Source organism: Macaca fascicularis, chromosome 7, assembly GCF_037993035.2.
Source record: "Macaca fascicularis isolate 582-1 chromosome 7, T2T-MFA8v1.1".
Taxonomy (NCBI): Eukaryota; Metazoa; Chordata; class Mammalia; order Primates; family Cercopithecidae; genus Macaca; species Macaca fascicularis.
In genome coordinates, this window is record NC_088381.1 from 7,959,776 (window position 1) to 7,987,037 (window position 27,262).

Consider the following 27,262-nt stretch of genomic DNA (forward strand, 5'->3'; position numbering starts at 1 on the left):
CATGTGGCCTTTTAATTTTCAGCACTTTATTGGAGCTTTTCAAAGGACCTACGGACATCTCATTCCATGGCTTTTTCCTTTAAGCTTTTTGGGTAGCTCCTTTTTGCCCCTTTGTTAACCACTGCCTCTGGCAGCTGTTGTGGTTAATGATCACCTTCCATTGTTTTCAGCAAATGCCCCGAGGCTAAAGACATGTCACACTGAGCAAGGTCTGAGTCAGGTCAAATAAAGACAGGCTTCTGGGTGGCTTCTTGTAGAGAAACATCAGACGGGTCATATCATGTCAGTTCTCTGGGAATGAGACTTTGAAGGAGCTCCAGCCATGTTTTGCCAGGGTTCTGACGTGCACTGTGATTGTGGGATGTTGGTTTGCAAGGCTCCTGCTGAGAGGGGGAGGTGGGAAGCGAACGGCACCAAGCTGATGTGCCACAAAGCTCACCTCTTCTTACCAAGATTCAGACATTTTTCTTGAGGAAGCACTTATCAGATTGCTGCAATCTGTTTTTAATTTCTAGGGTTCTGAAAAAGTAGATTTCTGCCAGTTTTCTCATTGATTTTATGGAAGAGAGAATTTTCATTGGTCTTTAACTCTGGCATTTTTGTTGACATCATTTTTATTAAAGTTTGAGGATTCTTTTTATGTTCTAGGTACAAGACCTGTGTCAGCTATATGCTTTTAAATATCTTCTCCTGGAATGTGGCTTATATTTTCATTCCCTTTACAGTGTCTTTTGAAGATGCCACATTTAAAATTTTGTTGTCATATGTAATAAATCTTTGCCTAATCCAGAGTTATAAAGATTTGTTTCCATTCTTTCCTCTACAGATTTTGTAGTTTTATGTTTTCCATTTACGTCTGTGATTCATTTGAAACTAACTCCTTTATGTGGTATGAGATATGGATTGAGGTTTATTTCATCTTTTCCCCAGATGGATATTCAGTTTTTCCAGCACTGTTTGTTGAAAAGACTGTCCTTTCTTCACAGAATTGCTTTTGCACCTCTGTCAAAAGATTTTTTTTGTGTGTACGTGTGGATCTATTTCTGCAATAGAGATTATGCTGTATTGGTCTACTTGTCTGTCTTGATGTCAACACCACACTGTCTTAATCTGTTTAAAAAATGTGTGTGTGTGTATGTGTGTTTGTGTGTGTGTGTGTGTGTGTTTGAGTGTATGTATATATTCTGATGGGGAACAATGTCTCTGGATCAGAGGGAATATTTTATATTCACAGTGTAACTAGTGTCAGTTCCCCATGGGACAGTGTGGTCAGTGCCACTTACTCCCCTGTGCATGCAGTGGAGAAGCCCCTGAATTGCTCTAGGGTGTCTAATACCTTGCCCTTTTTCTGCCCCAGAGACAAAGAGGGAGAGACTCTTACTCTGCAATCTAAACAAATCCTCTCTGGGGAGAGGAGGGGGAAGTTCCCTAGTTTTGTTTTACTGAAAGGTAGTAAATGATTACAAGAGAGATATGTCTCTGAATCTCTCCTGGGCAGTATACTACTTCTAGCTTTCAAGGCATTCAAATTCTCTATCCCTATTTTTACCGTGCTGCTTGTTTAGAAAAATCAGATATGCAGAGGTTCATGGAGAATTGTCTCTTAACATCCTTTGACTTAATTCTTGAAACCTCTTGAAAGGTGATGTTAATTCTCTAACTTTGTTCTTCTTCAAAGTTGTTGCGGCTATGCTGTGTCCTTTGAATTTCCGCGCACATTTTAGAATTAGTTTGTCAGTTTAAGGACAAAGCCTGCTGGGATGTTGAATGGAATTGCACTAAATCTGTAGATCAGGATTTTTCCATCTCGGCACTGGGAGTGTGGACATTTTGGGCTGGATAATTCTTTGCTGCGGGGCTGTCTTCTGCACTGTGGGATGGGTAGCAGCATCCTATCTTTTACTCATTAGATGCCAGTAGCACCTTCTGCCACCAAGGAGGGACAGCCAACAATGCCTCTAGACATTACCAAATACCTCCTGGCAGGAGAAAATCACCCCTGGTTGAAAAACACTTCTATAGATCAACTTGGGGAGAGTCGATGTTGTAATAATATTGAGTCTTCTGCCCTATGACTACATTTTATCTCCCCAATTTTTGGTCTTTCATCTTTCTCTACAGTAGAGTGTACAGTAGAGTACAGTGTACAGGAGTTACTTATCTTTTGTCAGGTTTCTATTTACATATTTTGATGCTATTGTAAATGGTATTGTTTTTAAATTTAACTTGCTGATTACTTATTCTAGTGTATAGAAATACAGTTGCATCTTGTATATTGCTCTTGTATTCTGCAGTCCTGCTAACCTAAACTCACTTACTAGTTCTTGTAGGTTTTCACAAAATACTTCAATTTTGTTTTTTATTCCAATGCAGTTTTTTAGCTTTACGTTGTATGTGGATTATTCTTTTATTCTTCTAATTTTTTTTTCATAGGAAACATGGGTGGTGTTTTGTAGAATTGATGGGTACAATTTAATATAGGGTCAGGTGACCAGACTCAGGATGGCATTGTTTTTTGGTGGAAAGTATTGATAGTGAGTAATCCCGATAATTTCGGAAGTGTGAAGGTAGAAAGTGAATTCATAGGTCACATATCACAGGTTGAATGCGTCTCTGACAGTCTAATTGCTATTTGATCACCTAAATCAATGATTGTTTGCATTGGTCAGCTTTAGTTGAGACTTTTAAAAATGTATATCTGCCTGCTATTTTTATGGAGAATATTATTTTCTTCAATAACATTTCAAATGAAGCTAGAACTATTCTTCAATTTGTAGGTTGCAGACTTTGCCATTTAAAAAAACATTACTTTTTATCCATGTCACATAATGCACATTTGGCCCTTTGAACAATGCAGGGGTTAGGGAACCTGTCATGCGCGTCTGTGTGAAGACAGTCCACCAACCAGGCTTTGTGTGAGCAACAAGGCTGTTTATTTTACTGGGGTGCAAGTGGGCTGAGTCCGAAAAGAGTCAGCGAAGGAAGATAGGGGTGGGACAGTTTTATAGGATTTGGGTAGGTAGTAAAAAATTACAGTTAAAAGGTGGTTATCTCTTGCGGGCAGGGGTGGGGGTCACAAGGTGCCAGGTGGGGAGATCATGGGAGATCATGAGACTCATTGTCCAGGGGAGGAATGTCGCAAGGTCAGTTGATTAGTTGCGTGGGACAGGAACAAATCACAATGGTGGAATGTCGTCAGTGAAGGCAGGAACTGGCTATTTTCACTTCTTTTGTGGTTCTTCAGTTGCTTCAGGCCATCTGGATGTATACCTGCAGGTCACTGGGCATATGATGGCTTAGCTTGGGCTCAGGGGCCTGACAGGACCCAACCTCCCTCACAGTCAGAAATCCATGTATAAGTTGTGACTTCCCTCAAACTTAATAGCCTACTGTTGACTGGAAGTCTTACCAATAAACACAGTCAATTAACACATTGTGTAGGCTACATGCATTATATACTGTATTTTTGCAATAAAGTAAGCTAGAGAAAAGAAATGTTACTAAGAAAATCATAAGGAAGAGAAAATATATTTACTATTTATAAGTGGAGGTGGGTCGTCATAAAGGTCTTCATCTTCGTTGTAGTCTTCATGTTGAGTGGGCTGAGTAGGAAAAGGAAGAGGAAGGCTTGGTTTTGCTATGTCAGGGGTGGTAGAGGAGGAAGAGGTGGAGGAAGTAGGAGGGGAGGCAGGAGAGGCAAGCACACTCAGTGTAACTTTGATGGGAAAAAATCCACGTTTAAGTGGACTCGCATAGTTCAAACCTGTGTTGTTCCAAGGTCAGCTGTATATTTATAGATAATCCTGAAGTTGTACCTGACCTCCCAAATTTAGCTTAAAGGGGACTTTTTATCTACTCTGTGTGTGTGTGTGTGTGTGTGTGTGTGTGTGTGAGAGAGAGAGAGAGAGAGAGAGAGAGAGAGGTGTACATTATTTTAGAATACCAGGAAATGTAGTGCTCCAAACAAATATGCAGGCTTGTTTTCCTGACTTGCTAAGAGGACTTGGTGCTTTTTCTGAGAACAGCTTGGGGAGCATTTCAGGCAGTCTCTGAAGTACTTGCTGGTGGAGAAGGATTTTCTTCCATAGGGCAAGGGTCTGCTTTTGTGCCGCAGTAGCGCACACCTTTCTTTGGAGAACAGTTAGCAGTTCCTCTTGAAACGCCCTTGATCTCTGTTGTCCTTGTCATCTGTGACCTTCCTCTCTGTTTTTGCTATAAGAGACCTTGTCAGGTGGTGGTCTTTTTCGTTTTGACATTCTGGGAGAATTTCTAAAGCTTTCCGCTGTGTCACTAGTTTGGTTTTCCAGGGTGTAGGTTCTGATCTTTACTTCCTTCAGCATGGGTTTCCCCCCTGTGGTTATAGCTGTTGTCTCCATGGCATTCCTGCTGACCTCATCTGGCTCCGTGCATGTGGCCTTCCTCCTGCCCTGACCGGCTGTCTGCCCTGGGTTCAGGGAGGCGCTGTCTGCCTGTAGTCCTCCGGGATGCAGGTCTGGAAAGACCGTCCTGGATCCTACCGATCATTTTAGAGGCGTGTTCTCCCTCCTCATGTCCATGGCGCTCCTCTTTTTCCTTGTGTATCTATAGGAGGTGCATTTACTGGTATTTTCTCTTCTATTTGTTCTTTTAGAAATGTCATTAATGGAACATTGGTTGTGAAAAATCATGAATACCTGCTATAAAACATTCCAGCAATACAGAGAAGTAGAAAGAATAACAATACTAAGTATCAGTTATGCAGGAGGAATGAGTTCTGAAGATCTAATGTACACATGGTTACTATAGTTGAGAATGCCGTGTTGTGGACTTGAAATATGCTAAGAGAGTAGTTTGTTTTATTTTGTTTTGAGACTAGGTCTCACTCTTTCACCCAGGCTGGAGTGTAGTGATCATAGCTCACTGCAGCCTCCAACTCCTGGGCTCAAGTGATCCATTTCCTCAGTCTCCCTGCTACAGGCATGTGCCACTACGCCTGACTAATTTATATTTTTTTTGTAGAGATAGGGTCTTGCTGTGTTGCCCAGGCTGGTCTTGAACTCCTGCCTTCAGCCCTCCTGCCTCAGCCTCCCAAAATGTTAGAATTACAAACATGAACCACCGCACCCAGCGGTATGGTTCTCACCCCAGGTACAAAACATCAGAGCTATGTAAGGTGATGGACATGTTAATTAGCTTGAGTGTGATAATTATTTTGCAAGGTGAATATAGAAACATCATCTTGTACACCTTAAATACATGGAATTTTTATTTGTCAAGTGTACCTTAGTAAAGCCAGAGAAAAACAGAGGAAGAAAAATCACATAAAATACCACCTTTCACAAATAACCCCTCATTGACATTGGTGAGCAGGATTTCCGACATCACACTGTTCATGGATGTGGAGGGAGGATGTGTGTCCAAAGAGTTATATATTATACATTTTACTTTCAGGATAAATGGTAAGTTTGAAATTAACAAGAAAAAGAATATGAATATGCTTCACAGTCGAGTAGAAAAGGCTATAGAATTTTTTACGTGGTTGGAGTCCTATTTTTACGACTAGAAGTTCAAATGTAGAAGTGCAGAGGACATTAGTGCAAGCATACCTAATACCTGATTTCAAAGAACAGTATAGTGTAGGGGTTAGCATATGGGACCCAGAACAGCCTGGGTTCAAATCCCGTCTTGGCCACTTGACCTTAGGCTAATCGCCGAACTTGCTGTGACTCAGTTTCCCTCTGTTACGTCTAAGAAGTAATAGCAGTATCTTGTAGAATTACTCTAACAGTTGAGTTATTATAATTTATAATGTAAAGCACTTAGGACAGTGTCTGGCACACTAATATTATTTCCCTCCCGCGGCTAGATTGTTGCGAATTGTTACATGTGTGGGATGAGGTTGATAGCGTTTGCTCTCTGCTGCTCCCCCGCTTCCTGTGGTATCTCCTTATAGTCCTATGTTTAAGTGCTCAGAGAGTGCTGCCAACCTGCCTCTCTTCCTCCTGAGCTGCTTCCTTTACTGAGGCCATTCCTAACTTCTGTATTTTGCCTGATCATCTTTGGCCAGATTTTCTTGTTCAGTAGTTTTTTTTTTTTTTTTTAGGGCTCATAATTGTTTTATTCCCTTAAATTCTGGAGGAGAATTGGCTTTCCATTGGAAGGAAAACCTACTAGGAATAAATTCCTCAATATGACATAGCCTAACTCACCCCAGAGAGCCAACCTCTGTGCTGCCCACCCTGGGATAGACGTTTCCTGCCCGGAGACCCATATATTGGTCTCTTTTGCTATTATGAAAAATGTTGTACACCCAGAAAAGTATACAGAAAATATGACAACACACTTGTGTTTATAACATGGAGCTACAACAAGTAATACCACTTTACCATAGTTGCTTCACATCTGTTAAAGTGAAATAAATTGCTGCATGGAGTTGAAGCTCTTTGTACGTGGGCCCCCCCACCCCATCCTTTGCTTTCATTTCCAAGCAGGTTGCCCCCAGCTTGCAGTTGGTATGTGTTTTTCTTGCCCAAGTTTTTATGCTTTTTACTATATGTGTTTATAGTCAACATGTAGTATTGTTGTGTACACTTCCAAGTTCATAGACATGATACTGTATTGTTACGAGTGTTTTTCCTCTCCTTTCGTAAGTCAACTTTGTGTTTTCTGTATTTACCCTTGTTGATATGTGTAGATCCATGCATTTATTTTAATTGCTGTGGACATTCTATTCCATTGCACGAATGGAAACCTTAGAGTTTGCCATTTGTTGGTATTCCAAGGCAGGGGTTCAGTTACCATCCATGTATCTGACTGTGTGTACCCCCTGTGACCGTTTCCCTGGGTCACTGAGTCTCAAACTTGGCTGCATGTTGGAGCCCCTGGAGAGTTTTAAAAATACCAATGCCTGGGTCCCCTACCTTAAGTACTATCTGATTTGATTGATCTGGGAGGCAGCCTGGGCATCAGCATTAAAAAAATCTCTCCAGGAAGTCCTAATATGCAGCAGTGTTTGAGAACCTTTACTTGAGGCTCTGCTGTTCATTGTAGGAGCCACTGATCACCCATGGCTATTCAAGTTTAAGGTGATTAAGATGACCTGTATTATAAATTCATTTCCTCAGTCACACTAGCCATATTTCAAGGGCTTAACGGCCACAAGTGGCTACCATATTTGATGGCATAGGTATAGAACATTCCTACCACTGTGGAGAGTTCGATAGGACAGTGATGCTCTCAGGCACACACCTGGGGATACTGCCAGGTGATACATCCCTCATCAGTTGTACTAGCCACCTGGGCTGCTCATTAAAGTGGCTGTATTAGTTCCTGCTGCTGCTGTTACAAATGACCACACATTTAACAGCTTAAAGCAACACACATTTATGTTCTTTCAGTTCTGTAGATTAGAACTACAACACAGGACTCACCGGATTACAGTCAAGGTCTTGTTTCTTCCTGTAGGTTCTTGGGGAGATTCCATTTCCTTGCTCATTCAGGTGTCAACAGAATTCATTCCTTGTGGTTTGTGATGTTAACTTTATGTGACTGGGCTAACAGATGCACAGATAGCTGGTGAAACGGGTGTTTCTGGAAGAGATGAGCGTTTGAATTAGTTGCGTAGAGAAGATCATCCTCATCAATGCAGGTGGGCATCATCCGATTTGTTGCCAGTCTTAAAGAACAGAGAGGCAGAGGCAGGGTGCGTCCTGTCTCTCTTCTTGAGTTGGGACATCCATCTTCCCCCCGACCTTTGGACATCGGCACTCCTGGTTCCTGGGTCCCTAGTGCATCTTGTTCATATTTGGGGTCTCATATCTACCTCCAGAAAGCAGTCCTCGGGTCAGGACTCAGGTCTGACCCACTCTGGCTGCTCCGCACTGTCTAGCTGGGGGTTCTGCTTCGCAGTCAGGATTTGTTGCATGGTTGAGTAGGTTGTGTCATGATTATTTGAGACCTTGGGAAGTCCCCACTTAATTGTGAATTCTTGAAATTCCTTTAACAGGTGTCAAAACGTTTCTTACCAAAACTTTGAAGAAAGTGCTCATGGTGGGTTTTCATGCAGACTGAGATTCCATCAAGGGGCCATGCTTTCCTAGGCAGTAAGGACGGGCAGCCCTTGGGAGCATAGGTGACACTGTCCTGTCCATCCTGCCGTGTTGAAGGGCATGATGAGGGAATATCTTTTGGGGGAACTGACAAGTGCCTCTGAAAACACAGAGCCAACTGCTCACGTTCATGATTCGTGTTTTCATTCTCCATTCCTCACTCTTTTATTGCACTCTGGTCCAAACAGCCCTGTGCTTTGAAGAAATCCATCTTTAGAAAATAGGTGATATTGAGTCCTCTGTAGTCTGTGGGAGTTGTTCTGAACATGCAGGTGTGGGTTGCATAGCTACTGATGAAACAGTGCCAGGAAATAGATTAAAGTGGGAGTTTCCCCCTACACAGAAGGTGGACAGAGGGCTGCAGAGGAAAGGAAAAGCATGGAACCACACTGACAGCTCTGTTAAAACTAGGCCTTCACTGAAAGCAGGGAATCGAACAGATGTTTGCAGACCTATGTTCATGGAAGCCTTGTTTACAACAGCCGAAAGGTGGGAGCTACTCAAGTGTCCATCAGTAGATGAGTAGCTAAACAAAATGTGGTCTGTATACACGGTGGAACATTGTTCAGTCTTCAGAAGGAAGGACATTCTGACACAGGCTACAACATGGATGAACCTTGAGGACATTATGCTAAGTGAAGTAAGCCAGCCACAAAAAGACAAATGCTGAATGATTCCACTCATCTGAGGCACCTAGAGACAGCAGAATGGTGGTTGCCAGGGGCTGGAGGGAGGGCGAAAAGGAGAGTTGTTCATTGGATGTAGAGTTTCAGTTTTGCAAGATGAAGACGTTCTAGAGATCTGTTGTCCAACAGGGTACATGTAGTTAACACTATAGTACTATACACTTAAAAATGGTTAAGATGGTAAATCTTACATGTTTTTTACCACATAAAAACCACAACTGAAGCAAAACACTTGACCCAGCACCCCCTGCTCCCCCTCTCTGGGCTCTGTTTTTCTCCTGGAGCACTCATCATTCTTTTGTGCCCAATTTAATCACTTAGGAGGTTTCTCCCCTCTAGAATGTAGACACCGCGAGGGTAAGATTGTTGTTTCTTTTGTTCACAGAAGGTCAAGAACAGTGCCAGGTATTGATGAGGCACTTTATAAATGTGTTGAATACAAGAATGTGCTCCAAATCTGGCTGGGGCCATACTGCAGAGAGGTGGACATGGACTCAGAGGTGCTCCTGGCGAGAGCCTCCTTAGTGTGTCCATGAAGCGGAGAGCTTGCATTTGGGTGGGAATGTTCCTTGTGGAATATGGACAGGGAGTTAGAGGTGAGACAAGGCTGCCATTTGTTTTTAAAGTGGAGCACATGTTCACCATTGGCTGAATGAAGATTCTAACAGTCTTGCTAAAATGAGAATTGCCTGTTCACCCCACGCCTTTTTAAATGTGTGTCATGCACGCTCCCCTGTATCATGGCAGGTATGTGTGTCAACACTGTGTGTGTCTTCCCTCCATGGACAAGGTGGAGGGGACATGGCTTTTGCAGAGGGAAAAATTCCTCATTCTGTTTGCTTCTTGCTAATGTAGACCAATGGTTTTCAAACTAGGTTCTGTGGAACCTTAGGGTTTTTTTTTTTTTTTTTTTTGAGACAGAGTCTCGCTCTGTTGCCTGGGCTGGAGTGCAGTGGCCGGATCTCAGCTCACTGCAAGCTCCGCCTCCCAGGTTCACGCCATTCTCCTGCCTCAGCCTCCCGAGTAGCGGGGACTACAGGCGCCCGCCACCTCGCCTGGCTAGTTTTTTGTATTTTTAAGTAGAGACGGGGTTCACCGTGTTAGCTAGGATGGTCTTGATCTCCTGACCTTGTGGTCTGCCCGTCTCGGCCTCCCAAAGTGCTAGGATTACAGGCTTGAGCCACCGCGCCCGGCCGGAACCTTAGGGTTTTTAAAATTCCTTTTCAAATAGAGCATATCCACTTACAGTGGCTTCATATTTTAATGCAGCCCAATAATTAATTTGACAAAGTGTTCTGTTGCATTTGGCTTTAGGGTGCTTTGGGTTGGGTGTACCAACTAGCTTTGTCACTTGGCCCCTTTACTGCTGGGCAGTTCAAAGCAGGTGGCCCTCATGGTCCCTAAGATTTTTCATTTTGCCATTTTGAAAGGTCAGGGAGAGCATATCTAAAACAAGGCAGTGAGTGGAAAACAGCTTTTCTTTAAGGCTCAGTACTTAAGGCTAAGACATCACACAAAAGGAGTGTTTAAAGAAGGATTTAGAGAGAAAATCTCATTGCAGATGAAAAGAGGCTGACTTTTTAAAGAACATGAGAGATTTCAGAGAAAAGAAAGAACCCTTGGGTGAATATTCCCCATAGCATTGCTACAACGTTGGCAGTTCATTATTTACTTGTAAAACTTCAACAGAACCAAACTGTAGAGTGTGGTGGTGGCTTCAATATCTGAAAGTTGACCAGTGGATTTGTGCATTACCAGTTATAATCACTAGAGATGTAGTATGGGGGTGTCTTAGTCAGTTCGGGCTGCTCTCTAACAGGATACCATAAACTGGGTAGCTTAAACAGTAGACATTTATTTCTCACGATTTTGGAGGCTGAGAAGTCCCAGGTCAGAGTGCTTGCAGATTCAGTTCCTGGTGAGGGCTCATATCCTGGTTTGCAGATGGCCGCCTTCTTGCTGTGCCCTTACCTGGTGGAGAGAGAAAGCTCTGGTGTTTCTTCCTCTTCTTATAAGGTCACTGATCCCAACATGGGGCCTCCACACTCATGGCTTCATCTATCCCTGACCACCTCCCCATCTCCTAATACCATCCCATTGGGGTTAGTGCCTCAACATATGAGTTTTGGGGGGACACAGTTCAGTCCATAGCAGCAGGAGTGATAATTAGGAAAGGGAGAGGGATTATTGGTCTTGTTGCCTCGATGTGGTTATCTGGGCTTGCTTGTGTCCTCACTTAAGCTGAAATGTTTTTATTTCTCTCTGTCTTTTAAAGCAGTCCACGTGGACTTGTTAGGTACTCCGTATTTGTTGAATCCAAGAGAGATCATAGCTTTATGGGGCCTGAAGCACGTGTAGTTTGAGGGGTTGCTTTTATGACAAGTAACAAAAAATACAAATACAAACAAACTAGGGCTTCTTCCAGGAGCCTTTGGAAGGCCACAAAGCTTTAGTTTCATTAGGTTCATGGTAGTTCTGGTTGGCTCATTTAATTTTTTTTCTTTAAAATAATGTTTATTTACCATTTTTCAAATATTGGCAGTAATATCGTTCACCATAGAAAGTTTAGAAAATACAGATGAGCCAAAGCACCTGCCCTGATTTCATAATTCTGTGACAATCACTGTTAATATTGTAGTATGCCTGAGGTGTTTTGAATGCTGGATGCGCATGTTTTCACATTTCAACACTGCCAAGGCCTGGATGCTTCTTTACAATAGATAGCACGTCAGCATTTATTGGCAGCATACTTTTTCTCTTGTGGTGTGCCTTATAGTTGTTGGCGTTCTAGATATGCTGGGGTAAGGGGTTTGTTATGCATGTACTAAGCTCTGGGAGCACCCTTCGAGGTTGGAAGTGATGGAAGACCAGAAACCAATGGTGCAGAGGTGACAGGTCAGTTTTTATCATTCAGAAGTGGCCTGTGAGGTTCCAGGCCAGGATACTTGCTGGCCCTTTGACAAATCTCTGACACTCTCAGCTGGGCGTGGTGGCTCATGCCTGTAGTCCCAGCACTTTGGGAGGCCAAGGCAGTCAGATCACTTGAGGCCAGGAGTTAGAGACCAGCCTGGCCAACATGGTGAAACCCTGTCTCTACTAAAACTACAAAAAAAAAAAAAAAAAAGAAAAGAAAAGAAAAGAAAAAAATTAGCTGGGCGTGGTGGCACATGACTGTAATCCCAGCTACTTGGGAGGTTGAAGTGGGAGAATCACTTGAACTCAGGAAGTGGAGGTTGCAGTGAGCTGAGATCGTGCCACTGGGCAACACAGTGAGACTCTGTCTCAAAAAAAAGAAAGAAAGAAAAAAAAAGAAAAATCTCTTATAATCTGGATATAAAGAGGCTGCTTTGGGATTCCTATGTCAAAATGAGCCCTTCTCTGCAGGAAGTCCACTTAACACATGGGAGCATGTTTTTCCTTCCCTCCCTCCCTCCCTCCCTCCCTTCCTTTCTTCCTTCCTTTCTTCCTTCCTTCCTTCCTTCCCTCCGTCCTCCCTCCCTCCCTCCCTCCCTTCCTCCCTTCCTTCCTTCCTTCCTTCCTTCCTTCCTTCCTTCCTTCGTTCTGGGATACATGTGCAGATGCGCAGGTTTGTTACATAGGTATACATGTGCCATGGTGGTGTGCTGCACCCATCAACCCGTCATCTACATTAGCTATTTCTCCTAATACTGTCCCTCCCCTTGCCCCCCACCCTCAGACGGGCCCTGGAGTGTGTTGTTCCCCTGCCTGTGCCTATATGTTCTCATTGTTCAACTCCCACTTATGAGTGAGAACATGTGGTGTTTGGTTTTCTCTTTCTGTGATAGTATGCTGAGAATGATGGTTTCCAGCTTCATGCATGTCCCTGCGATGGACATGAACTCATTGTTTTTTACAGCTGCATAGTATTCCATGGTGTGTATGTGCCACATTTTCTTTATCCAGTCTAACATTGGTGGGCATTTGGGTTAGTTCCAAGACTTTGCTATTGTGAATAATGCTGCAATAAACATACATATGCATGTGTCTTTATAGTAGAATGATTTATAACCCTTTGAGTATATACCCAGTAATGAGATTGCTAGGTCAAATAGTATTTCTAGTTCTAGATCCTTGAGGAATCGCCACACTGCCTTCCACAATGGGTGAACTAATTTACACTCCCACCAGCAGTGTAAAAGCATTCCTATTTCTCCACATCCTCTCCAGCATCTTTTGTTTCCTGACTTTTTAATGATCGCCATTCTAACTGGTGTGAGATGGCATCTCATTGTGGTTTTGATTTACATTTCTCTAATGACCCGTGAGTTTTTTTCATACGTTTGTTGGCTGCATAAATATCTTCTTTTGAAAAGTGTTCATATCCTTCGCCCACTTTTTGATGGGGTGTTTTTTTGTTGTTGTAAATTTGTTTAAGTTCCTTGTAGATTCTGGATATTACCCCTTTTTCAGATGGATAGATTGCAAAAATTTTCTTCCATTCTGTAGGTTGCCCGTTCACTCTGATGATAGCTTCTTTTGCTGTGCAGAAGCTCTTTAGTTAAATTAGATTCCATTTGTCAATTTTGGCTTTTGTTGACATTGCTTTTGGTGTTTTAGTCATGAAGTCGTTGCCCATGCCTATGTCCTGAATGGTATTGCCTAGGTTTTCTTCTAGGGTTTTTATGGTTTTACGGTTTTAGGTCTTACGTTTAAATCTTTAATCCATCTTGAGTTGATTTTTGTATAAGATGTAAGGAAGGGGTCCAGTTTCAGTTTTCTGCATGTGGCTAGCCAGTTTTCCCAACACTATTTACTAAATATGGAATCCTTTCTTCGTTGCTTGTTTTTGTCAGTTTTGTGAAAGGTCAGATGGTTGTAGGTGTGTGGTGTTATTTCTGAGGCCTCTGTTCTGTTCCATTGGCCTGTATGTCTGTTTTGGTACCAGTACCATGCTGTTTTGGTTACTGTAGTCTTGTAGTATAGTTTGAAGTCAGGTAGCGTGATGCCTCCAGCTTTGTTCTTTTTGCTTAGGATTGTCTTGGCTATATAGGCTCCTTTTTGGTTCCATATGAAATTTAAAGTAGTTTTTTTTTTTCTTCTAATTTTGTGAAGAAAGTCGATGGTAGCTTGATGGTAATAGCATTGAATCTATAAATTACTTTGGGCAATATTGCCATTTTCATGATATTGATTCTTCCTATCCATGAGTGTGGAATGTTTTTCCATTTGTTTGTGTCCTCTCTTATTTCGTTGAGCAGTGGTTTGTAGTTCTTCTTGAAGAGGTCCTTCACATCCCTTGTAAGTTGGATTCCTAGATATTTTATTCTCTTTGTAGCAGTTGTGAATGGGAGTTTGCTCATGATTTGGCTCTCTGTTTATCTGTTATTGGTGTATAGGATTGCTTGTAATTTTTGCACATTGATTTTGTATCCTGAGACGTTGCTGAAGTTATTTATCATCTTAGGGAGTTTTTGGGCTGAGATGGTGGGGTTTTCTAAATATACAATTATGTCACCTGCAAACAGAGATAATTTGACTTCCTCTCTTCCTGTTTGAAAATGCTTTATTTCGGCCAGGCGCGGTGGCTCAAGCCTGTAATCCCAGCACTTTGGGAGGCCGAGACGGGCGGATCACGAGGTCAGGAGTTCGAGACCATCCTGGCTAACACGGTGAAACCCCGTCTCTACTAAAAAATACAAAAAACTAGCCGGGCGAGGTGGTGGGCGCCTGTAGTCCCGGCTACTCGGGAGGCTGAGGCAGGAGAATGGCGTAAAAACCCGGGAGGCGGAGCTTGCAGTGAGCTGAGATCTGGCCACTGCACTCCACCCTGGGCGACATAGCGAGACTCCATCTCAAAAAAAAAAAAAAAAAAAAAAAAGAAAATGCTTTATTTCTTTCTCTTGCCTGATTGCCCTGGCCAGAACTTCAAAGACTGTGTTGAATAGGAGTGGTGAGAGAGGGCATCCTTGTCTTGTGCCAGTTTCAAAGGGAATGCTTCCAGCTTTTGTCCAGTCAGTATGATATTGGCTGTGGGTTTGTCATAAGTAGCTCTTATTATCTTGAGATACATTCCATCAACACCTAGTTTATTGAGAGTTTTTAGCATGAAGGGGTGTTGAATTTTATTGAAGGCCTTTTACTGAATCTGTTGAGATAATCATGTGATTTTTGTCATTGGTTCTGTTTATGTAATGAATTACATTTATTGATTTGCATATGTTGAACCAGCCTTGCATCCCAGGAATGAAGCCGGCTTGACTGTGGTGGATAAACTTTTTAATGATCACCATTCTAACTGGTGTGAGATGGCATCTCATTGTGGTTTTGATTTACATTTCTCTAATGACCCGTGATAACAAGTTTTTTTCATATGTTTGTTGGCTGCATAAATATCTTCTTTTGAAAAGTGTCTGTTCATATCCTTCGCTCACTTTTTGATGGCATTGTTTTTTTTTTTGTTTTTGTTGCTGGATTCGGTTTGCCAGTATTTTATTGAGGATTTTCGCATAAGTGTTCATCAGGGATATTGGCCTGAAATTTTTTTTTTGTTGTGTCTCTACCAGGTTTTGGTATCAGGATGATGCTGGCCTCATAAAATGAGTTAGGGAGGAGTCCCTCTTTTTCTGTTGTTTGGAATAGTTTCAGAAGGAATGGTACCAGCTCCTCTTTGTGCCTCTGGTAGAATTCGGCTGTGAATCCGTCTGGTTCTGGGCCTTTTTTGGTTGGTAGGCTATTAATTACTGCCTCAATTTTAGAACTTGTTATTGGTCTATTCAGGGATTCAACTTCTTTCTGGTTTAGTTTTGGGAGGGTGTATGTGTCCAGGAATTTATCCATTTCTTCTACATTTTCTAGTTTATTTGCATAAAGGTGTTTGTAGTATTATCTGATGGTAGTTTGTATTTCTTTTTTTGTTTGTTTTTTTGTTTCTTATTTTTATTTTTATTTTTATTTTTTTAAAATTTATTTTTATTATTATTATACTTTAAGTTCTAGGGTACATGTGCATAACGTGCAGGTTTGTTACATATGTATACTTGTGCCATGTGGCTGTGCTGCACCCATCAACTCATCAGCACCCATCAGCTCCTCATTTACATCAGGTACAACTCCCAATGCAATCCCTCCCCCCTCCCCCCTCCCCACGATAGGCCCTGGTGTGTGATGTTCCCTTTCCCGAGTCCAAGTGATCTCATTGTTCAGTTCCCACCTATGATGAGAACATGCGGTGTTTGGTTTTCTGTTCTTGTGATAGTTTGCTAAGAATGATGGTTTCCAGCTGCATCCATGTCCCTACAAAGGACACAAACTCATCCTTTTTTATGGCTGCATAGTATTCCATGGTGTATATGTGCCACATTTTCTTAATCCAGTCTGTCACTGATGGACATTTGGGTTGATTCCAAGTCTTTGCTATTGTGAATAGTGCCGCAATAAACATACGTGTGCATGTGTCTTTATAGCAGCATGATTTATAATCCTTTGGGTATATACCCAGTAATGGGATGGCTGGGTCATATGGTACATCTAGTTCTAGATCCTTGAGGAATCGCCATACTGTTTTCCATAATGGTTGAACTAGTTTACAATCCCACCAACAGTGTAAAAGTGTTCCTATTTCTCCACATCCTCTCCAGCACCTGTTCTTTCCTGACTTTTGAATGATCGCCATTCTAACTGGTGTGAGATGGTATCTCATTGTGGTTTTGATTTGCATTTCTCTGATGGCCAGTGATGATGAGCATTTTTTCATGTGTCTGTTGGCTGTATGAATGTCTTCTTTTGAGAAATGTCTGTTCATATCCTTTGCCCACTTTTTGATGGGGTTGTTTGTTTTTTTCTTGTAAATTTGTTTGAGTTCTTTGTAGGTTCTGGATATTAGCCCTTTGTCAGATGAGTAGATTGCAAAAATTTTCTCCCATTCTGTAGGTTGCCTGTTCACTCTGATGGTAGTTTCTTTTGCTGTGCAGAAGCTCTTTAGTTTAATGAGATCCCATTTGTCAATTTTGGCTTTTGCTGCCGTTGCTTTTGGTGTTTTAGACATGAAGTCTTTGCCCATGCCTATGTCCTGAATGGTACTACCTAGGTTTTCCTCTAGGGTTTTTATGGTATTAGGTCTAACATTTAAGTCTCTAATCCATCTTGAATTAATTTTCGTATAAGGAGTAAGGAAAGGATCCAGTTTCAGCTTTCTACTTATGGCTAGCCAATTTTCCCAGCACCACTTATTAAATAGGGAATCCTTTCCCCATTTCTTGTTTCTCTCAGGTTTGTCAAAGATCAGATGGCTGTAGATGTGTGGTATCATTTCTGAGGACTCTGTTCTGTTCCATTGGTCTATATCTCTGTTTTGGTACCAGTACCATGCTGTTTTGGTTACTGTAGCCTTGTAGTATAGTTTGAAGTCAGGTAGCGTGATGCCTCCAGCTTTGTTCTTTTGACTTAGGATTGTCTTGGAGATGCGGGCTCTTTTTTGGTTCCATATGAACTTTAAAGCAGTTTTTTCCAATTCTGTGAAGAAACTCATTGGTAGCTTGATGGGGATGGCATTGAATCTATAAATAACCTTGGGCAGTATGGCCATTTTCACGATATTGATTCTTCCTATCCATGAGCATGGTATGTTCTTCCATTTGTTTGTGTCCTCTTTTATTTCACTGAGCAGTGGTTTGTAGTTCTCCTTGAAGAGGTCCTTTACATCCCTTGTAAGTTGGATTCCTAGGTATTTGATTCTCTTTGAAGCAATTGTGAATGGAAGTTCATTCATGATTTGGCTCTGTGTTTGTCTGTTACTGGTGTATACGAATGCTTGTGATTTTTGCACATTAATTTTGTATCCTGAGACTTTGCTGAAGTTGCTTATCAGCTTAAGGAGATTTTGGGCTGAGACAATGGGGTTTTCTAAATATACAATCATGTCATCTGCAAAGAGGGACAATTTGACTTCTTCTTTTCCTAACTGAATACCCTTGATTTCTTTCTCTTGCCTGATTGCCCTAGCCAGAACTTCCAAGACTATGTTGAATAGGAGTGGTGAGAGAGGGCATCCCTGTCTTGTGCCAGTTTTCAAAGGGAATTTTTCCAGTTTTTGCCCATTCAATATGATATTGGCTGTGGGTTTGTCATAAATAGCTCTTATTAGTTTGAGTTACGTTCCATCAATACCGAATTTATTGAGCGTTTGTAGCATGAAGGGCTGTTGAATTTTGTCAAAAGCCTTTTCTGCATCTATTGAGATAATCATGTGGTTCTTGTCTTTGATTCTGTTTATATGCTGGATTATGTTTATTGATTTGCGAATGTTGAACGTGCCTTGCATCCCAGGGATGAAGCCCACTTGATCATGGTGGATAAGCTTTTTGATGTGCTGCTGAATCCGGTTTGCCAGTATTTTATTGAGGATTTTTGCATCGATGTTCATCAGGGATATTGGTCTAAAATTCTCTTTTTTTGTTGTGTCTCTGCCAGGCTTTGGTATCAGGATGATGTTGGCCTCATAAAATGAGTTAGGGAGGATTCCATCTTTTTCTATTGATTGGAATAGTTTCAGAAGGAATGGTACCAGCTCCTCCTTGTACCTCTGGTAGAATTCAGCTGTGGTAGTTTGTATTTCTATGGGATCAGTGGTACTCTCCCCTTTATCATTTTTTTATTGTATCTATTTGATTCTTCTCTCTTTTCTTCTTTATTAGTCTGGCAGGTGGTGTATCTATTTTGTTAGTTAAAACCAGCTCCTGGATTCATTGATTTTTTTTGAAGGGTTTTTCATGTCTCTATCTCCTTCTGTTCCAATCTTAGTTATTTCTTGTCTTCTGCTAGCTTTTGAATTTATTTGCTCTCGCTTCTTTAGTGATTTTACATCTTTCCCGCTTTCTCCTGTGGCCATTTTAGTGCTATAAATTTCCCTCTAAACACTGCTTTAGCAGTGTCCCAGAGATTCTGGTACCTTGTGTCTTTGTCCTCATTGGTTTCAAAGAACTTACTTATTTCTGCCTTAATTTCATTATTTACCCAGTAGTCATTCAGGAGCAGGTTGTTCAGTTTCCATGTAGTTGTGCAGTTTTGAGTGAGTTTCTTAATCCTGCGTTCTAATTTGATTGCACTGTGGTCTGAGAGATTGTTTGTTATGATTTCCTTTCTTTTGCATTTGCTGAGGAGTGTTTTACTTCCAATTATGGGGTCAATTTTAGAATAAGTGCTATGTGGTGCTGGAAAGAATGTATATTCTCTTGATTTGGGGTGGAGAGTTCTGTAGATATCTATTAGGTCTGCTTGGTCCAGAGCTGAGTTCAAGTCCTGAATATCCTTGTTAATTTTCTGTCTTGTTGATCTGTCTGATATTGACAGTGGAGTGTTAAATTATCCCACTGTTATTTTGTGGGAGTCTAAGTCTCTTTGTAGGTCTCTAAGAACTTGCTTTATGAATCTGGGTGCTCCTGTATTGGGTGCATATATATTTAGAATAGTTAGCTCTTCTTGTTGCATTGATTCTTTTACCATTATGTAATGCCCTTCTTTGTCTTTTTTGATCTTTGTTCATTTAAAGTCTTTTATCAGAGACTAGGATTGCAACCCCTGCTTTTTTTTTGTTTTTTTGTTTTTGCTTTCCATTTGCTTGGTAAATCTTCCTCCATCCCTTTATTTTGAGCCTGTGTGTGCCTTTGCATGTGAGATGGGTCTCCTAAATACAGCACACCGATGGGTCTTGAACTCTTTATCCTATTTGCCAGTCTGTACCTTTTAATTGGGGCGTTTAACCCATTTACATTTAGTGTTAATATTATTATGTGTGAATTTGATCCTGTCATTATGATGCTAGTTGGTTATTTGGCCCATTGTTGATGCAGTTTCTTCATAGTGTCGATGGTCTTTACATTTTGGTTTGTTTTTGCAGTGGCTGTACCAGTTTTGCCTTTCTATATTTAGTGCTTCCTTCAGGAGCTCTTGTAAGCCAGGCCTGATGGTGACAAAATCCCTCAGCATTTGCTTGTCTGTAAAGGATTTTATTTCTCCTTCACTTATGAAGCTTAGTTTGGCTGGATATGAAATTCTGGGTTGAAAATTCTGTTCTTTAAGAATGTTTAATGTTGTCCCCTACTCTCTTCTGGCTTGTAGGGTTTCTGCAGAGAGATCCGCTGTTAGTCTCATGGGCTTCCCTTTGTGGGTAACCCAACCTTTCTCTCTGGATGTCCTTAACATTTTTTCCTTCATTTCTATCTTGGTGAATCTGACAATTATGTGTCTTGGGGTTGCTCTTCTGGAAGAGTATCTTTGCAGTGTTCTCTCTGTTTCCTGAATTTGAATGTTGGCTTATCTTGCCAGGTTGGGGAAGTTCTCCTGGGTAATATCCTGAAAGGTGTTTTCCAACTTGGTTCCATTCTCCCCATCACTTTCAGGTACACCAGTCAGTCGTAGGTTTTGTCTTTTCACATAGTCCCATATTTGTTGGAGGCTTTGTTCCTTTTCATTGTTTTTTCTCTAATCTTGTCTTCACGCTTTATTTCATTAAGTTAATCTTGAATCTCTGGTATCCTTTCTTTTGCTTTATAGATTGGGCTACTGATACTTGTGTATGCTTCACGAAGTTCTTATGTTGTGTTTTTCAGCTCCATCAGGTCGTTCTTGTCTAAACTGGCTATTCTAGTTAGCAATTCCTCTAACCTTTTTCAGGGCTCTTAGCTTCCTTGCATTGGGTTAGAACATGCTTCTTTAGCTAGGAGGAGTTTGTTATTACCCATCTTCTGAAACCTACTTCTGTCAATTCGTCAAACTCATTCTCTATCTTGTTTTGTTCCCTTGTTGACAAGGAGTTGTGATCCTTTGGAGGAGAGGAGGCATTCTGGCTTTTGGAGTTTTCAGCCTTTTTGCGCTGGTTTTTCCTGATCTTCGTGGATTTATCTATCTTTCGTCTTTGCTGTTGGTGACCTTCAGATGGTGTTTTTGCTTGGTTGTTCTTTTTGTTGATGTTGATACTATTGCTTTTTGTTTGTTTATTTTCCTTCTAACGGTCAGGCCTCTCATCTGCAGGTCTGCTGGTGTTTGCTGGAGGTCTACCCCAGACCCTGTTTACCTGGATATCACCAGTGGAGGCTGCAGAACAGCAAAGATTGCTGCCTGCTCCTTCCTCTAGACACTTCGTCCCAGAGGGGGACCTGCCAGATGTCAGCCAGAGCTCTCCTGTATGAGGTGTCTGTCAACCCCTGCTGGGAGGTGTCTCCTCATCAGGAGGCATGGGGGTCAGGGACCCACTTGAGGAGGCAGTCTGTCCCTTAGCAGAGCTCGAGCACTGTACTGGGAGATCCACTGCTGTCTTCAGAGCTGGTGGGCAGGAACATTTAAGTCTGCTGAAGCTGCACCCACAGGTGCTTCTTCCCCCAGAGGCTCTGTCCCAGGGAGATGGGAGTTTTATCTGTAAGCCCCTGACTGGCACTGCTGTTTTTCTTTCCGCGATGTCTGCCCAGAGAGGAGGAACCTGGAGAGGCCGTCTGGCTACGGTGACTTTGTGGCACTGCAGTGAACTCTGCCCAGAGGGAGCCTGTTTTCTGAGTGCTTAAATGTTCTCCATGCCATTTTTGTTGTCTTTGTAAACATCCACTGTATGTTTATGGTTTGTCTAAGAAATTCCAATTTACCAAACGATTGTTGGAAATTTTCTTTCCTTGTTTTCTCATCATCTACAAGGTGACTTGGCACTGTACATCCTTGTATCAAAATATTTGCACTTCAGGAGAATCTGCTTATGAGAAGCAGCCAGATTAGACCTGCTTCTGCAAAGGGATAAATATGTTTTCAAGTCTTTCTAAGGACCTAACATGACAGTACCAGCCCTGGGTATCATCATGGAAGACAGGGTATTTCATGATAGATGAAAAATGTTCTGAATGCATTATTATTTTACTTAGCATTTCATGAATTACTCATGACTGCTTTCCCCCTTCTTTATTGGTGAGTTTGATCTTTAAGATTCAAGTATTTCCTCCATTCAGGTAAAAGCATGATGCAGAATTTGTGGATGCCTAAACTTGGAAACACACTCTTCAGTGCTTCTTCATGGTGTCTCAAAATATCACAGATGAAGTTATAGTCTCTCATGCCCTTTTCCAACCTGTCTATTCCCTCCATAAACAAAGAGGAATTTCTCTTTTACTTCATTTCTTTATCCCTGGAATCAATATGTAGTACTTGTGTGCATGTTTCAAAACATCACACAAATGGTTTTAACTGTGCATGCCATTCTGAAACTTGCTTTTTCTCAGTTGGTATTGTTTTCTACTTCCATCTGGGTTGATCTGCATAAAGTCATTTAACTCCTCTATAGAGTACCCTTCTGAGAATGTATCCTAATCTTCTGTGTTGTGTTGTTTTTGACCATTTAGCCTGTTTCTGGTGTTCTGCCTTTACAACATGCCGCAAGGGTGCATAGGTAGAAACATGTTGGTAGAGCCTGTCTCTAGAAGTAGAATTCCTAGGGCACCTTAATGTCACTAAAATCGACAAACTGCTGTTCAAATTGTTTAAATCAATCTGTACTTCTAGTAGGGGCCAAGGAGAGTTAACATTTGTCTACTTTCTCTCCAATACTTAATATTATTAGACTTTTTAATTTTAGCTACTCTGGTGGTCGTGAAATGGTGTCTTCAGTGGAAGATTCAAATTTTGTAGGGCCATCTCAGTTCTTTTAACAGAAAGAATACCAAATTATAAATACAAATTTAGTCATGACAGTGGGTATTTATTTGGAATGAAAAAACAAATCGCAACAAATTATAAACTTAAAAATGCTTTTTTTTTTGTTTTTTTTTTGTTTTTTTTTTTTGAGACGGAGTCTCACTGTGTCTCCCAGGCTGGAGTGCAGTGGCGTGATCTCGGCTCACTGCAAGCTCCGCCTCCCGGGTTCACGCCATTCTCCCGCCTCAGCCTCCCAAGTAGCTGAGACTACAGGCGCCCGCCACCACGCCCGGCTAGTTTTTTGTATTTTTAGTAGAGACGGGGTTTCACCATGTTAGCCAGGATAGTCTCGATCTCCTGACCTCGTGATCCACCCGCCTCAGCCTCCCAAAGTGCTGGGATTACAGGCTTGAGCCACCGCGCCCGGCCGTTAAAAATGCTTTTAAATGCATGAAATATACCACATAGTTGAGAAAAATAACATTTACAAATTAAAGAATTGCATGACCCATCTTTGTAATAGTTTTTTGCTGCATACTCATTGTCTATTAGTATGATAATTTTGTAATTTTATTTTCTCTAGATCCTAAAAAGATATTTAGCTTATTTTTGCTCTAGCATAGCTGGCTGGTTAAGATGATTTTATTTTTCTTATATCTTTTAATTATTGAGGTATTATTCACATAATATACAAGTTACCATTTTGAAGTGTACAAGTTAGTGTTATTTTAGTATAGTCACAGTGTTATGTAATCACCATCATAACCTAATTCCAGAACATTTCCATCACCCCAAAAAGAAATCTCATACCTGTTAGCAGTCATCTCCAGTTCCCCAATCCTCTAACCCTTGGCACCTCGAATCTACTTTCTGTTTCTATGATTTGGCCTATTCTGGACATTTCATATAACTGGAATCATACAATATGTGGCCTTTTGTATTTGGCTTCTTTTACTTAGCATAATCTTTACAAGGTTCATCCATGTTATAGCATGCAATAGCACTTCTTTTTTATGGAAAATGACATTCCATATGTATATACCACATTTTGTTTAACCATTTATCAATTGATGAACATTTGGTTTCTTTCCACTTTTAGACTATTATGATTGCTGCTGTGAACATTTAGTATACCGGATTTTCTGTGAACATATCTTTTCAATACATCAATATATGTAAGGGTAGAATTACAGAGTCGCATGGTAATGCAATGTTTAACATTTTGAAAAACTACCAGACTGTTTTCCAAAGCAGCTGCAACATTTTACATTCCTATCAGCAATGTATGAGAGTTCCAGTTTCTTCATATTCTTGCCAACATTTATTTTCTGGGTTTTTTTTTCCCTTTATTCTAGCCATCCTAGTGTGTGTGAAATTGGTATGTCATTGTGGTTTTGATCTGTATTTTCCTAATGGCCAATGATGTTGAACTTCCCTAAAGATCTTTTCATGCATTTGTTGGCCATTCGTATATCTTCTTAGGAGAAACTTTTGTTCAAATCCTTATCCCTTTTCCTAGTTATTTGACTTCTTGTCGTTGAGTACTAGGAGTCCTTTATATATGCTGGTTACTAGACCTTTATCAGACATATGATTTGTAAATGTCTTCTCTCACTCTATGGGTTGGTTATCTTTTCATTTTGTGGATAGGGCTGATTGAAGCATAAAAGTTTTAAATTTTGATGAGGTTCAATTTATCTATTTTTTCTTTGGTCATATATGCTTTCAGTGTCCTTTCCAAAAACTTTTGTTTAATTAACTCAAAGTTGCACAGATATATATCTTTTCTTTTTTTCTAGGATTTTATAGTTATAGCTCTTACATTTAGGCCTTGATTCATTTTGCATTAATTTTTATATATGGTATAAAGTGGGGTCCAACTTCATTCCTTTGTATGTGGATATCTAGTTTTAGCACCATTTCTTGAGAAAATTATTCTTTTCTTATTGAATGGTCTTGGCACTCTTGTTGAAAGTTACTTGGCCATAGATCTATGGGCTTATTCCTAGACTCTCAGTTCTGTTTCACTGATCTATTTGACTGTCTTATACCAGTATCACACTGTCTTGATTACTGTAGCATTGTAGTAAATTTGGAAATCGGAAAGTGATTCCTCTCACTTTGTTCTTTTTTTTTTTTGAAACTACTAAATTTTTATTCCTTCCACAGAAAACACTAGAGAAACTTCGAGCCAGAAATACATGCTGACTTTCTAGAAACAGTGTAAAGAGGTTTTTTTTAAATTGTGTATATGTAGCATTAGACAAAATTATTTAAAGTCAATAAATTTTTATTCAAGGAATTCCATGTTGTGATTTCTTCCACTGTCCATCAAGGTCACTTGAGATCCCCTAAAAAGCTGGAGTCAAAAGATCTTCAAGTTTGCCCTTTTTAATGAAACTGATCCAGCTGTCCTGTCAGCCCTACATAACAATATAAAAGTAAATTTTACATTTCCAGAGATGATTGTACATGAATGAGTGAACATGAATGAGTGAACATGAATGAGTGAGTGAACATGAATGAGTCCTAGAACCAGCCCGAGTTAACTCTACTACAGACTGCTTGGTTATTAGCATCCCACAAGGGTTACAATACAAAGGCAAAGCACATTTGCATGATTCAAGAGATCTAGCAGAATTTTAAAATTTCATTGATTACTGATGAAAGTTATTAGAAAAAAAAGAAAAATCACGTGATTCACATTGTATTTGTATTGCATTTCTATTACAGTTAATCAACTGTTCCCAATAAGCTGATTGCTAGCAAAGTAGCAGATAGAAAACCTACTGGGAAATTTTTTTATGGTCATGTCCACAGCAAATGAGAAACTGCATTCTAAAAGACTTTGTTGTTTTTCAAGCTTATTTTGACTTGTCTGGGTTTCAGGAATTTCCATATGAATTGTAGGATGAGTTTGTTGATCCTTGCAAAAGAAAATCTAGATAAGGAATTAGATTTGAATGACTTTGAATTCAAAGGAATTACTTTGAATTTGTCCATTAAGATTAGATATATTTTCATTTATTTTGATCTTCTTTAATTCATTTCAACAATGTTTTATGGTTTTCAGTGTATATGTCTTGCACTTTAGTTAGATTTTTTCTGAATATTTCATTCTTTTTACTGGTATTATTGATGGAATTGTTTTTTTTTCATTTCATTTTCAAATTTTTCATTGTCAGTGTATACAAATACAACTGATTTTTGTGCATTGAACTTACATCCTGTCACCTTGCTGAATTTATTACCTTTAATACGTATATGTGTTCATTATTTAGGGTTTTCTCTATATAACATTAGGTCATCTGTGAACAGAGATAGTTTTACTTCTTGCTGTTCAGTATGGATGCATTTTATTTCATCTTCTTGCCTAGAACATTCTTTTTTGCCCTGGCTATAACCTCCAGTAAAATGTTGAATAGAAGTGGTGAGAAGTAGACATCCTTGTCTTCTTCCTGATCTTAGGAGCAAAGCTTTCAGTCTTTCCCTGTTAAGTATGATGTTAGCTATTGGTTTTTCAAGGATGCCCTTTATCAGGTTGAGAAATTTTCTTTTCTGTTTCTAATTTGTTGAGAATTTTTATCATGAAAAGATGTTGGAATTTGTCAAATATTTTTTCTGCATCTATTGAGACGATCATGTGGATTTGTGCTAATATGCTTTATTATGTTGATTAATTTTTATGTGTTGGACCAACCTCACATTTCTGGTATAAACTCCACTTGGTCATGGTGAATAACCCTTTTCATATGCTGTTAGATTCCATTTGCTAATATTTGTTGATAATTTTTGCATCTGTAGTCACAACGGTTTTTGATCTGTAGTTTTTACTTTTGATGTGTTTCACTTCTGCAGAATGAATTAGGAAGTATTCCTTTCTCTTCTACTCTTTGTAAGAGTTTGAGAAATATTGTTGTTAACTTTTCTTTAAACATTTTGTAGAGTACCCCAATGAAACCAGCTTGTTGAGGCTTTCTTCATTGGAAGATTTTTTTAAGAAAAATTGACTCATTTCTTTATTAGCTACAGGTATATTACTTCTTGAGTCAGTTTTGGTAGATTGTGTGTTTCTAAGAATTTGTCCATTTCATCTAGGGTATCTAATCTGATGGTATCCAGCATTCATAGTATTTTCTTAGAATTATGATATCCTCTCTTTCATTCCTGATTTTAGTAATTGGAGTCTTCTATTTTTTCTTTGCTCAGCCTAGCTAAAGTTTGTCAGTATTGTTGATCTTTTCAAAGAACCAACTTTGGTTTTGTTGATTTTCTATGTTGTTTTTCTATTTTCTAATATATTTTGGCTCCAGTCTCTTTTGTGTGTGTGTTTGATTTAGATCTATTTTACTCCTTTTTAAGTTTCTTATGGTAGAAGATTAGATTATGGATTTGAGAGTTTTTTATTTTATTAGTGAGGGCATTTACAGATATAAATTTCCCTCTGAGCACTACTTTTATTCAAATGGATTAAACTCTGATATGCAAGATTAAGCTTTAGTATGTTGCATTTTATCTTTATTTTATCTCAAAGTATTTTCTAAGTTCTCTTGTAAATTCTTCTTTGACCCATTGGTCTCTTAATTTGCATGTTAATTTGCATGTATTTGTGAATTTCCAGTTTTCCTTTTGTGATTGATTTCTAAATTTATTCTTTTGTGATTAGAGAACATATTTTGCATTATTTGAATCTTTACAAATTTATAAAGACTTGTTTTTTGGCCCAATATATGTTTTGTTGGGAAAATGTTCCATGTACACTTGAGAAGAATGTGTATTCTGCTGTTGTTGGGTTGAGTGTTCTATAGATGTCAAGTTGATTGGTTTATAGTGTTGTTCAAGTCTTCTGTTTCCTTGCTG

General features: G+C 40.0%; 1 protein-coding gene and 1 non-coding gene across 5 annotated transcripts in view; one reads left to right on the plus strand and one right to left on the minus strand.

Annotated features, from left to right (window-relative positions):
- The window catches only part of ENTREP2 (endosomal transmembrane epsin interactor 2), a 446,665-nt gene that overhangs the window by 61,206 nt on the left and 358,197 nt on the right, over nt 1–27,262 (plus strand). The window lies entirely within an intron of this gene.
- On the minus strand, nt 25,142–25,262 carry LOC123574989 (small nucleolar RNA SNORA32). Its single transcript, XR_006700160.2, has one exon. It is a non-coding gene; the product is annotated as a small nucleolar RNA SNORA32 (small nucleolar RNA).